The 12,847-nt window shown below is 32.7% G+C and overlaps 2 long non-coding RNA genes across 2 annotated transcripts; both read right to left on the reverse strand.

Moving 5' to 3' along the window:
- Nucleotides 1-3,542: 3,542 nt before the first annotated feature.
- Nucleotides 3,543-5,823, reverse strand: LOC148690113 (uncharacterized). Its single transcript, XR_015957555.1, has 2 exons — nt 4,440-5,823; nt 3,543-3,745 (listed from the first exon to the last, which is right to left on the reverse strand). It is a non-coding gene; the product is annotated as an uncharacterized LOC148690113 (long non-coding RNA).
- Nucleotides 5,822-6,600, reverse strand: LOC137732983 (uncharacterized). The gene is made up of 3 exons (XR_011068358.2): nt 6,410-6,600; nt 6,049-6,280; nt 5,822-5,948 (listed from the first exon to the last, which is right to left on the reverse strand). It is a non-coding gene; the product is annotated as an uncharacterized LOC137732983 (long non-coding RNA).
- Between the last annotated feature and the right edge of the window lie 6,247 nt (nt 6,601-12,847).

Raw genomic sequence — 12,847 nt, forward strand, 5'->3', positions numbered from 1 at the left:
CTAAAAGCGTTTTTTGTGAAATTGATTTTGGATTCAAAAATCACATTTTTTAAAGAAGCATCAGATGTATGCTTCTTGCGGGAAGCACTTAAAGTGCTTTACTAGGATCCTATCTGTTTCAAAAATATTTTCACCAAAAATGTTTTCAGTTATTTAAAAACATTTCCAAACGAACCCTTAATTTACACTAGAGGAAGGAATAAGGTTTAAACTCGGTACGTAGTGAGTTAAAAATGAAGTTCATAACCAATATAGCAATTCAACACTTGCATTTTGATTCATATATAATTACGTTGCTCACCTTGCAACCGAAAGGAGAGTTTTTATCATATATAATTAAGGTTCTCACTTCCACAGCATCTAAACGTCTCTGAAAGTGCTTATACATAGCCCCTGCCATTGCAAAAGTAGCATTATCCTCATCAGATGAGGAGTTATCACTCTATGGTTGAGCCATTACAGTTTGGTGGTTGAGCGGTTTTTGAGAATAAAGGGATTGGAAGCTTATGTATTATAATGATATTAGAGATAACGATCCAACAAGTTAGTTTGAGAAAAGAAATCTGATCTAACGGTTGGTGGAAGATGAAATCTTATCTTGTCTGATTTCCAAGAATATGCCAATCAGATAGAAAAACCAATGGATAAGATTGAGATAAGATAATCCAATCCAACGATGGTTATGAAATAAAATCTTATCTTATTTGATTTCAGAGAATGTGTCAATCAGATAAATAAACCAACGGATGAGATGGAGATAAAATAATCCAATCCAATAGTTGTCATGAAATGAAATTTTATCTTATCTGATTTCATAGAAACAAACCAATAAATGAGATTGAGATAAAAAAAAATAAAATAAAAAAAACCTAATCCAATCGTGCATAAGTGATGGAATCTAACTTTGTCAGAATTTGAATATTTTAGGTTGAAAGTTCATTAAAAAAAATTTAAGATAACACACCTAAAAATTGACTTAAGAAAAATTAAGGCAAAAATAAATTTAGTGCCTATTCAAATTACTATGTAAATAAATATATAGTGCCATATAAACCCCGAAAGGTATATAGCCCCTCATTGTGACGAATTCCTTTTTAGAGCTCCAAAGATTCCTTGAAGCTCTAAATTGGACTGTCCACCACTTTTCCAGTCCCATATAAAATCCCTCATTGGGGATGCTCTAAACATATTCATATCGCTTTCCAAAAGATTCTGGTTTTTCCCGAACGAAGTTGTCCTCTGGATAGTAGGTAGAACAATGCCTTTGCATACAGTGACACAAGGAAAGCAGGTTCTGCATTAGAACTTGTGAATTTCCTTTTTAGCATTTGAAGGTATTTGGGTAAATTTATACATGTGTTTTGCCATATTTGAAAGTTTTTATAAAATCTGGCATTTATGAAATTAAGATCAAATTTCTCCACCCGGGTACGTAAGAGCAGCTCAATCCAGGCCCTGCCCCTGGGTCTTCCCTTGTCTGATCAATAAAAGCCAAGAAAAACTCTTACTCTTGGCGGAGTACATAATTTCCAAATTTTCTTAAACATCTTATTAGTACAAGAATGAGGAAGCGGCTCATTTAACAATAAACTTAGTAGAAGGATTTGGAGTCTCGGACCCAAACATAATAATCCTTCTTTCTTTCAAAGGGATATGAATAACAAAAATAATATCAACAACATGAACCAGAACCAGAGACGGAAGTTTAGGAATGTCCCAGCAACGATCTCTAATCACATTATTTACCGTTAACGACCAATCAATCAATACATTGACGCTCTTGATCAGACAAACAAGGAAAAGCTCCATAACATTGTCGACAATCTAGCGGATGCCTCGAAGCAAAATGTCTCATGACTTAAGAATACCTTTCCAAACTATAGAATGATTAACCCTTGGAGAGGCCAAGAAAAATGAATTGTGTCTAAGATACTCAAGGGTTGGTTTGGTACAGTTGTTGTTTGAATAAAAAAATATAAAAAAAAAAAAAAAAATTGCTTCTACTGTGCTGTGAGAATAAATAATTGCAAAATAAAACAATAGAGTGTTTGATAAATTTTTTTGTAAAAGTGTTTTTAGCAAAAAAAAAACAGTGTTATAATGTTTGGTAAATTTTTATGTAAAACAGTAATGACTATTAAATGATCAAAAAAGGTACAATACTGGATGTGCTATTAGTTTAATTTTCTTAACAAATAAAGGTCAATTACTAAATATATTGTACTTTTTTTTAAATATTTATAGACTTAAACTTAAATATTATTTAGTACGAAAAATTACTTGAAAATATGAAATATTTTAGGCTAAATAGCTAGGATTCATTAGTACAATATTGTTGATGTACTTGAAAGCAGTGTAACTAGATATTCATCAAACTTGCTGCTATTCTATTTCTTAATACTTCTATCTTATGTGATTCTTCAACTTGATAATTTTGGTATTCTTCATCTTCATCATTACTATCGCTCTCTTCACAAAAGTCACTGGAGCCATAAAAATGGTGACCACGTTCAGAATACCTCCGTATGTCGTTATGAAGAGCCATTGTAGCAATGACAATCTTCACTTGCTTATTGAACGAGTAATTAGGCATATCCATTAAAATTGCCCATCTTTTGTTCCATACCCCAAATGTTCGTTCAATGATGCTCCTAAGAAAAGAATTCATGTGGTTGAATACCTCTTTATGACCTCTTGGTTCGGCACCCCTACCAAGGCCAGGATATGATATCTTTCACCTTTATAAGGTCCCAAATTACCTCTCATTTGTGGGTACCCTGTATTTGCCAATAATATTTTTTTGACAATTGAAAATTTTTGTTTTGTAATAATGTAATAATTATACAAAGCGTGCATGTAAAATGTTACTATGAAGATTCTGGTAAAACAACAAGTATGAAGATTACCATTTGGAGGCTTAAAAAAATTTAAATTTGGGTTTCGTAGCACGGATAAAAATACTCTTGTATCATGTGCAGTGCTTTCCCATCCGGCACAAGCAAATGTGAATTACATGTTAAAATTACATGTAGCCATAACATTTTGAGTCGACCTTCCTTTCCTACCAATGTATGGAACTTGATCCAGAGGTGGTATTGAAGCATCAACATGTACTCCATCTATGGCACAAATACAATCCTAAAAATAATAGTATAGAAGAAAACCGTCAACCTACACTTATAGTTTGCAAAAAAGTTAGAAGAAGAGTCAAACTTTACGTTAAAATGAGGCATGTATCTTGTATCTTTCCTTATTTCTTGAGGAATACCATGAACCTCTGAATCCATCGGTGTGATAATATCTATTGCCATCTTACACATAATATCCAATATAACATCAAAATATCTACTAACAGCCTCACCAGAATGTTAAAATCTCTCTTGCGATGATCTATTTTTTATATCATGTCCCAACATATGCAAGAACATTCCTAATATTTCTAGTGCATTCATTCTCCTCGAACCTCTCACTCAGTAATTAGTTTGCAAGTCATTGGATAATCAATAAAAGACATCTTTGTTCATCCTAAACATTCTATAGCATTGCATGTAATTCCCTTGTAGTACTTCTATTAATCAAATATTACATGTTTGGGAAAAATTCATACACGGAGTTTTGTGACATATTTTAAATAAATAATATGTTTTAACAACTCTCGCTACAACACATATAATTAGTCTATCCTTCAAATCCTCCTCATCATCATCATCATCAGAGGTGTTCATATTGAATATACAGCTGCAACCTAATACATAATTCAACATTCCACAAGTCATAATCCAACAATCAATAAGAAGTCATAATCCCACATTCAAGAACAAGTCATAATCTAGCGGTCAACAAGAAATCATAATCCAACATTCAATAAACACAAAATAAAAGCAACATTCAACACATAGTTGTAATTCATAGTTTCAGTTCATTGTTTTTTGTTAAACATAAATTTCAACCAAGTAAGCCAGACTTCGGGATGTTTTATGGTAGCGAACATCTCTCGCTTCTCTGCACTACAAAACAAACAAGTAGCAAACAATCATAACTAGCTAGGTGGTTCACAACCAAGTAATTGTGCAACAACTGCAACCACTTTCGGAATACTACTGCCTATATGAAATTGCCTCATCAATGAGTTTGCAAAAGTAATCAATTTTCCCTAATTCTCACTCAGTAAAGGTGAAACCAGCCACTGCAAGCACCCAGACCTCATTCCCCAATTTATTTTGTCGACCCTCCTTCCACAATTTCTTTTTCCGACACCATTCCTCCAAACCTTATCCCTTTATTGCTGGAATTTACCCACTGAATCAAACCCATAAACATGTCTCGTTCCAAACCTCATCCCTTCACTCTTCCCTCTCCTCTTTCACTCAGACTCTCCCATTCCCAAATTAAAAAACCCAAACAAATAAATAATAAAATTTCAAACAAGTGAAGCTTACCAGAGGAAGGTTGCCGAGTCGAGAGAACGCGACCTGGAGAACGAGAGAGATTGATGAGTCAATATTATATTATATATTTTACCCTACTCTTAGTATAATTTGGTAATTATTTTGGTAGAATTTTGATATTTTGCTTTATATTTTCAAAAAACATTCGACTTCCTCTGGAGAAAAATATGATGAAACTGACGAATTTTGGATTGATTCGAATTGGCAGACGTTCGTGTGTCTCTTGGTTTATTCATATCAAAATTTTGGATTTTTCTACCAAACGGTTATTTTCTAATGATTTAATAAAGGAGCAATACGAGTTGTTGGAAAGTGACGTTTCTGGGCTTAAACTGTGATTTTGGAGCCCAAGATGAACCCAGATGGGTTCGTGGCCTTCTGGAAAAGTGTTCAGAATAGTCCAAGCTTTAAATCCAGCTATATTGGGTCAGTTTTGAAGCTGATTTGGATCCAAAACGAGGCTATATAAATTTCTAGGCGAATTTATCAAGTCAATTTAAGATTATGTTTCTTATTTTATTTCAATTTATTTAGTTTCCTAGTCTTATTCTAAGACCTTTTACTAGAAGGATTTTATTTAGAATAGTATAAATAAGCCTTTTTGGCCAGCCCTAGGGAGAACACACGCACTAGTTGGAGAATTGCTTTCGACAATTCAAGTTTATTTTCAAGGTGTTTTCTATCCATGGTTTTGATAATATTTTGTTTTATGATTGTTCGTAACTAATTTATGTTTGCTAGGGCGATGCTTGAGCCTTAGCATGAATATGTAGTTTTTATTTAATTGTTTATGATATTATGAATGTATACTTTGAATTATTAATCACTGTGCTTTAAACTATCTTTGTGTCTAAATGATTCGCAACCATTAGGATGTTTAGATAAGTAATTGGATGCAATTCAGTCGAAATGCCACCGAAGGATTGAGTATTGCTTCTTGTGATTGATAGTTGTAAGTTCACCTAGGTCGAATGCCACGTCTTAGGGGTTGCATAGTTTTTTAAAGGATTTTAAAAAAGCGTAATGAGTCATGCATGTTTATATTTGATATGAATGCCACAGACAAATTGCATGTTTAATATACGTTCTAGCTTGAATGCCACAGGTAGAATATGCATTAAGAAAACCTAACCTTCCAAGTTGCATGGGTAATTCATAAGTAATCGGTAAATCTATATAGAATTGTTAAGGGGACGGCGAAACCCTAGATTTTTACAATTTGGCTTTCAAAATGTTTACTTTTGTTTTCTTTACTTTGCTAATTTCTTTAATCATTTTAATTAAATTCGTTTTTATTATTTTTAAATTCAAAATTAACCTTTTTCAATCTTTATTTTCAAATAATGAATTAAGATTTGGTATTTACATAAATTATATTTTATACCTTTTTAGTTCCGAAACTGAGGATCTCGTGAAATCCACCAGTTTTTTGTCCGCCAGATTTCCAGTTTGTTGTGCCTCGTATTCTTCATCTTTGCTATCACCGTCACTTGCAAGACTCTGGCACAGAGAGCAAGCATGCATGAGAAATCCTGGCATACATTTTTACCTAATCTATGATTTGGGGATGAAATTGTAGGACGATGGAGTGGAGTTTTACCTTGTGGGTTTTGGCTCTGAGTACTGGATTTCTGATTTGGGAGCCAACCTGAGACTATGACGAATTTGCAGCAAGGATGGCTTGAATGTGGGCAGTGATTGATCGCAGCGAGCTATATCTTGTTTTGGCTGAAGACAGAGGGCTTAGATGCAGATCGATGGATATGGATCGAGACTAAGTTTGGGGGTGGATCTATGAATTTTTGGGCTTCTGCATGACTTCTGGGTTGAACCTGCAAACACAGCATACACAAGTATCAAATCAGAGAATTTCGGCATATCAATAAGCCCATGCATCTAGTTCTAAATGGAGTTCATACAACTTTTGGTCATGAAATCCTTAAGAAATAGGAGATATTTACATTGGTGTGCACTTGTACATTGATTCGACGGATTGAAGCTTCAATTTCCAGAGACATGGAGATTTGGGAAGAAATGACAGAAATCCAGCTATGGAGGCACGGCTGGGTATTTGCTTTGGGTTGGACAAATCCAGAACCATTGGAAGAATTTAAATGACTAGAGAGCTAGGCAGAGGTTGTTTTGTTCTTAGAAAAACTAATAAAAAAATGTTTGAAAATTTTGAGTTTTAACGACAGTGACAAAATAAATAGTAAAGTAAATAGTACCAGAATTAATTTTTTTAATCTAAAATTGTAGTTTTTTGTTAAAATAAACATAACCGGAAGCTTTTTGTTAAACTTTTTTTTGTTTTTTTTGTTACAGAGAATGGAGAGACATGAGAGCTGCCGCTCTATATTCTCTGAGAGAAGCGGCCGAGAGTTTCCAAGCTTAAAATGAGAAATGGGAAATGAAAGAGGTGTGTTCTAGGTTTATTATGGTGCGCGTGTTCCCTTGCATGCCGAAGCCCGTTGGGTTGATCTATCTTTTGCTTGATCTATCTTGCAAGGTCCCATGATTTCCAAGCACCAGGGCACATTTCGAACCCAGGTGTGTCCATTCCCTTTTCTTTTCTCTTATTTTCTGTTTTATTTGTTTTATTTTATATTTTATTTTATTGTTTTCTATTTCTATTTTCTTTTCTTTTTATCTTAGGTTATTTTCTTTATCTTTGATAGTCGTTTTATGTTTTCTAGGACTTAGTAGTTTTGTTATATGTCTTTTATTTGTTTTCCACACCTTGAGGACAATGTGATTTAAGTGTGGGGGCGGGAAATAAGAATTTTTAAAATTTTAATTTTTGAATCCAATAAAAATTTTCATTCTTTTAAGTTAATATCTATAGATTATTTTAAACATTAGAACAAATGGAATTGGTGAAGGTTAATCCCATAATAGAGTCTTTTCTATTTAGCTTTGCTTAGACACTAATTCATGAGTTATACTATGAAAATTTGCACATTCACACCAACGTGGTTTGTGGGGAGTGAGATTGAAACACTTACTTTTAGTCTAAGTTCATTTTTAATTTTTGCTTAACATAAAGTAATGTTTAGTTCTTGTTACCAATAAAGTAATAATTGTTCCACCCAAGGCTTTGCCTAGTAACCGGGCCAGTCCTACCTAATCAGTAGTGATTCTCGCGTCAAACGGTAGAGCTTTGGCATGGGGCATGGTGGTTAGTTGGTTTCTTAGTCTTTTTCAGCTCGAGTTAATAAGTCCTTAGGGGTGTTCCACACCTAGTGCTCTAAAGCCTTGTGATTAGGGAGTCATTGACCTAAAGCTCGCTACATGGGTTGGATTGAAAGCTTAAGTGAATTAGCATTGCACGACCACTATTGTTACTGAAAAAAAAAAAAAATTATAAAATAGCTATCTTTAAAGTCAATGTGTGTGGAATAGAAAGGACGAGGGGTAAATGTTTTGATCGAGTCTCCTTAGCTATGTTGGTTCACTTTACACCAAAGGAAGGTTGTGAATTCTTTTCTAATTGATTCTAAATGGCTTAAACTCTATGGTGGGATTAGCTAGAACTTTTGAAAAGATTTTCTGATTTTTAACGTTTTCTATGGATTGCAACTTTGAAGGTGAAATTTTTTGTCAAAGATCACTGAGATGAAGGACACCTTCTTTCAGATCTGGTGTGAGACGAGGTTCTAAGAGAGTGGCAAGATTGATAGCGTGAGAAAGGAAGGCAGGATCGGAAAATTGAAAAATTCATTTATTTGTTATTGTTCACCTGTGTTTCTTCGACAAAAGCTAGTTTTCTAAAGCTAGTTTTTCTAGCTACGAATTTTTGACTTTTTTTCACCCAAAACTTTGAAGTAAAAAAAAATTGATTTCGAGTGTTTACCAAACACTTAAAATGCCCTGATTTTTTTTTTTACACCCATTTTCTTAAAAAGTTAAGTATTGAGTCTAACAAGATGAACCCACCAATTGGAATTATCAGTGATGAGTACCCTCCATCCAAGCTTGGTAAGAGCCGTTTTATTAAAATAGGTCTAAGTCCCAAACCACCCTTATCAACAGGTTTACAAACCTCTTTCCAAGCAACAAGGGGAGCACCAGTAGCACCCTAAAAGAAAGATCTACTTGCATGATCGATAGCTTTAGCAGTACTCGAAGAGCACGGAAGGCAAGACAAAAATGTGGTTAGGCATGCTTGAAATAGTTGATTTTAACAAGGTTAACTTACCCGCCCTGGAGAGAGAGCTACTTTTCCAACCAGCAAGCCGTTGTTGAATCTTGAGAATTAACTCTTTTGGATTAATTGTGTCTTTCAAAATGAATCCCAAGTATTTCCAATGACAATTTTCATTATGTAGAAAATTGCTTATCCCAAACATATTAGTAAAGAAATATAGTGAAGACCCATCTTTAGAAAACTTCATTTCAATCCCTAAAGAATATCATGTTTTTAATAATACTGTATGTAAGATGAAAAACTAAGAATAGTGCTTTGACCCATCTCCACGTCAGCTTATTATTCCATGTTAGATTTAATTACTTTTCTATGAATTTAGTGTTTTTTAGTTTGCCTACCCTTTTTATGGATTCAAACACACACAAAAAAGAAAAAAATGAAAAGCATTTTGTAATCATAACTAATGTACGAGGCCTAACGAATCAATAATCCAAAAATTATCGGACCTAATGAACTAAAACATAAAAAAAAACAGAACCTGTACCAAATTGATCGGGCCTAATGAACTAAAACATAAAAAATACAAACCGTACCAAATTGACTGGATCGAATCTATCGGACCTAATGAACTAAAACATAAAAAGTACAAAACATACCCAATTGACCATACCGAATCTATCAGACCTAGTGAACTAAAACATAAAAAATACAAATTGTACCACATTGACCGTACCGAATCTATCAGACCTAAACTATATAACGTACCTAATTTATCGGACATAATTTATAAGACCTAATGAACTAAAACTAAAAATACAAACCGTACCAAATTAACCATACTGAAACTATCGGATCTAAACTATATAACGTATCTAATTGACCTTACTGAAACTATCAGACCTAAATTAGTGCATTCTCCACACAAATTATGAGAGCTTTCAGAAGTATGAAAATGGACCTGGTTATACAACATTCAAACTTGAATAAATATAAAAAACAAAAAGTAGGTAGTTAAAGACAATAAAGATGACATATTTTTAGAAAATGAAGATGGAGGTTACGTTTATTGGTGATAATGAATCTACGGTTGCATTTTTCAAACTTTGATGGTGGAGGTTACATTGTAGATAATAAAGATGCATTCTTGTAAATAGTAGTAGAATTTGTGGTTTTATTATAAGTAACATGTCATGGTGCATTAAAATAAAAATCATTTAGATATATATATAGAAAACCTTTCAAGTTATATTCTAAGAAGTTTTTGAACTCATTTAACTTCTTTCTACACCCAACTTATTCTCTACACCCATATTATTTCTAATTAAAGAACTAATATCTCTTTAAACCCAAATTTATTACCTAAACTACCCTCCCAAATCCAATTCAAAATATAAAGTCATCTTTACACCCATTTAAAAAATAAATTCTCAAATTTAATAGTTTTGTTTTCAAAGAGACTCGAAAGTTAAAAAACATTATGGGTCCTTTGTCCTTTCTCCCACCGTGATCTCTTCAACTAACTAGCCCCAATTCCAATCCATGTCCAAATTCTTCAATTGTTTTCATGGCAAGTGTCAATATATCTAACAAACCCTTGAGTTTTAAACAACGATACTCTTTGTATATATACTAGTGACTAGTAAGGTTGCTGTTATTAACATTGGAGAAAAAAATTGTTGTTTAAAACTAACATTCATCTTCACAGGTTACAGTTTTTGTAATTTATACTCGTATTTTTCTAATCAAAACCTTGAGTTTTAAATATACCTGAATCTTCTGAGGGTTAAAGTTTTTGTGAGCATATTCAAGTACAGTAGCTGTTATTTTGGGCCATAAACCAAATTGTTTTGTTTGCAATCTAATTGATGTGGAGATCTCCTATAAACAAAGATTAAAAAACTTATATTCATAGAAAGGGTTTCATATATAGAAAAGAGATCATCTCCGGATCTTTCCCTCCAAAGCCTAAGAATCAAGTGATTCGGGCTTTTAAAATTTGATCAAATGACTAAAAACATAGAAGTTAGTAAAAACTTTTTAAAAGCTATAATAATTTTTTACCGTTGGATCAAATTTTAAATGCCCGGATCATTTGATCCCTGGACTTTGGAGAGAAAGATCTGGAGAGGATCTCTTTCCTCATATATATCCCAGAAATTTGGTGTGTGCAACAGTTTTTTAATACTTTCACTTCGACGGTGTAAAAAGTTTAAACTATGAGCAATCGCAGATTGACGAAAAAAAATTAAAAATCAAATACTCATCTTCAAACTCTATAAAAAAAAAAATTGAAACCAAACAAACAAAAAATTTCCATAAGTCGAGTCATAACTTAGTTGGAGGATTGATCAAAACTTTATTATGGAAACTTTAAAGGGAGCTTGAATGACATTATTTAATGAAAATCATGTAACGAAAAAAAACTTTATTAACAAAAAAACCATGTAATGACATTATTTAATGAAAGGATAGTGTTAGGGAAACTTTTTAAAACTAAATAATGTGGTTATTGATGATTAGATTATTACTTAAGTGCTAATTGACGTGCTTATTTTATATTGGTGACATATCATTTAGTTTAAAATTTTGATCTCCTTAGTATAGTTGAAAGACAACATAGTTGAATATTAAAAAAATAAAAAAATAACAAAAACTGACGTATAGTCTCACGCATCACGTCACACACTCTATCTCTTTCTCCCTCATTCCACATGTTTTATTTTTAACTCTCTTTCTTGTTTTCTCCTCTTTCATATATTCTCATAACCTTTCTCTCTCCACTCACCTCTCTCCTCACCTATCCACATCAACTTTCTCTCTCCTATCTCCTTTCACTTCTCCCACTCTCATGTCACTCTACTCTCACTCCATAAACAATATATATATATATATATATATATATATATATATATATATAATTTTTTTTTATTTGACCATTGTTACATAATTTTTTTAGAACAAATTAAGTAATAATATTATAAGATAAAAAATGAAGAAATTTTTTATTTTTTAGTTTTATAAAAAGTGTTTATTTTAATTGCAAAACAATGCTTTTAACTTTAGTTTGGACAAGTTTTTAAGTTTATATCATGTCATATGGACACTGACTATTTTTAGAACAGAACATTGATTATTTCTAAAATTAAACATTTTAGAACTGAATACTACATATCCTTATTTCTTAAAGTTAACACTAACTATTACTAAAACATAACACTGACTATCTCTTAAATTGAACACTAGTACCATCAATAATTCTTAAACTGAACACTGATTATTTCTAGAACTGAATATGGGTACTATGACTATTTCTTATATTGGACACTGGTACTATCTATATTTCTTAAACTGAACACTGGCTATTTCTTAAACTGAAAACTGAATATTTTTATAACTAAACACTGACCATTTCTAGAACTGAATACCGATACTGTCACTATTTCTTATACTGAACACTAGTATTATCACTATTTGTTAAACTGAATGCTGACTATTTCCAAATCCCCATTAAAAGTCACCTTGTTTATGCTTGGTTGGTTACATCCCACGTTGAAACAGTGAAATGTGCAGGGATGTTCTTGATTCCATTTTACCCAGAAATCATTACATTCCAAGTTGCAACATCTTTCTCGTAATATCAAAAACCACACGTGTCATATCAATTAGGCCACAAACAGAATACATGTGCCCCAATAAATTTTGAACACAAACATTGAATTCTGGACTATGAAATATTAACAGAAATTTGGTTATAAATTACAGAATTATAAAATGTAACATGGGTATTTTAAAAAGATAACGATTGTATTTCATCCATGACCTCACATTACTATGGGACCATAATTTTTTGGGGTCAGAGGAAGGCTGATCTGAATACTGTTACCTAAGAAGTCTGGTCATGGGCTCACCAGCTCCAGGTAGAGTTGGATCAGACAGAGCAGCAGTGCCACCACCATTATGTTCTAGGGTAATAGGTGGAGTCCTAACAACTTCGTTGGATGACCATGCTTGTTCCGCAAGATACGTGATCTGATCTGGATATGGACTCAATCAGATCCTTATAAACCCTAGAGTTCCTACAATCTAGGAATTGGCGAGCGCTGATGAGTGCATATTTGAATATCTATTTTATCCCGAAGCTACATTTTCTTGTTAAATTTTGGATTGAAATGAAAGGAATTACATGGTTTTGCGTTTATATAATTAAATTAATGAGTTGGAGAAAAATCATGTTATAATTCCTTGGTTTTAA

Source organism: Pyrus communis, chromosome 16, assembly GCF_041283825.1.
Source record: "Pyrus communis isolate YQ-2024b chromosome 16, ASM4128382v1, whole genome shotgun sequence".
NCBI lineage: Eukaryota > Viridiplantae > Streptophyta > Magnoliopsida > Rosales > Rosaceae > Pyrus > Pyrus communis.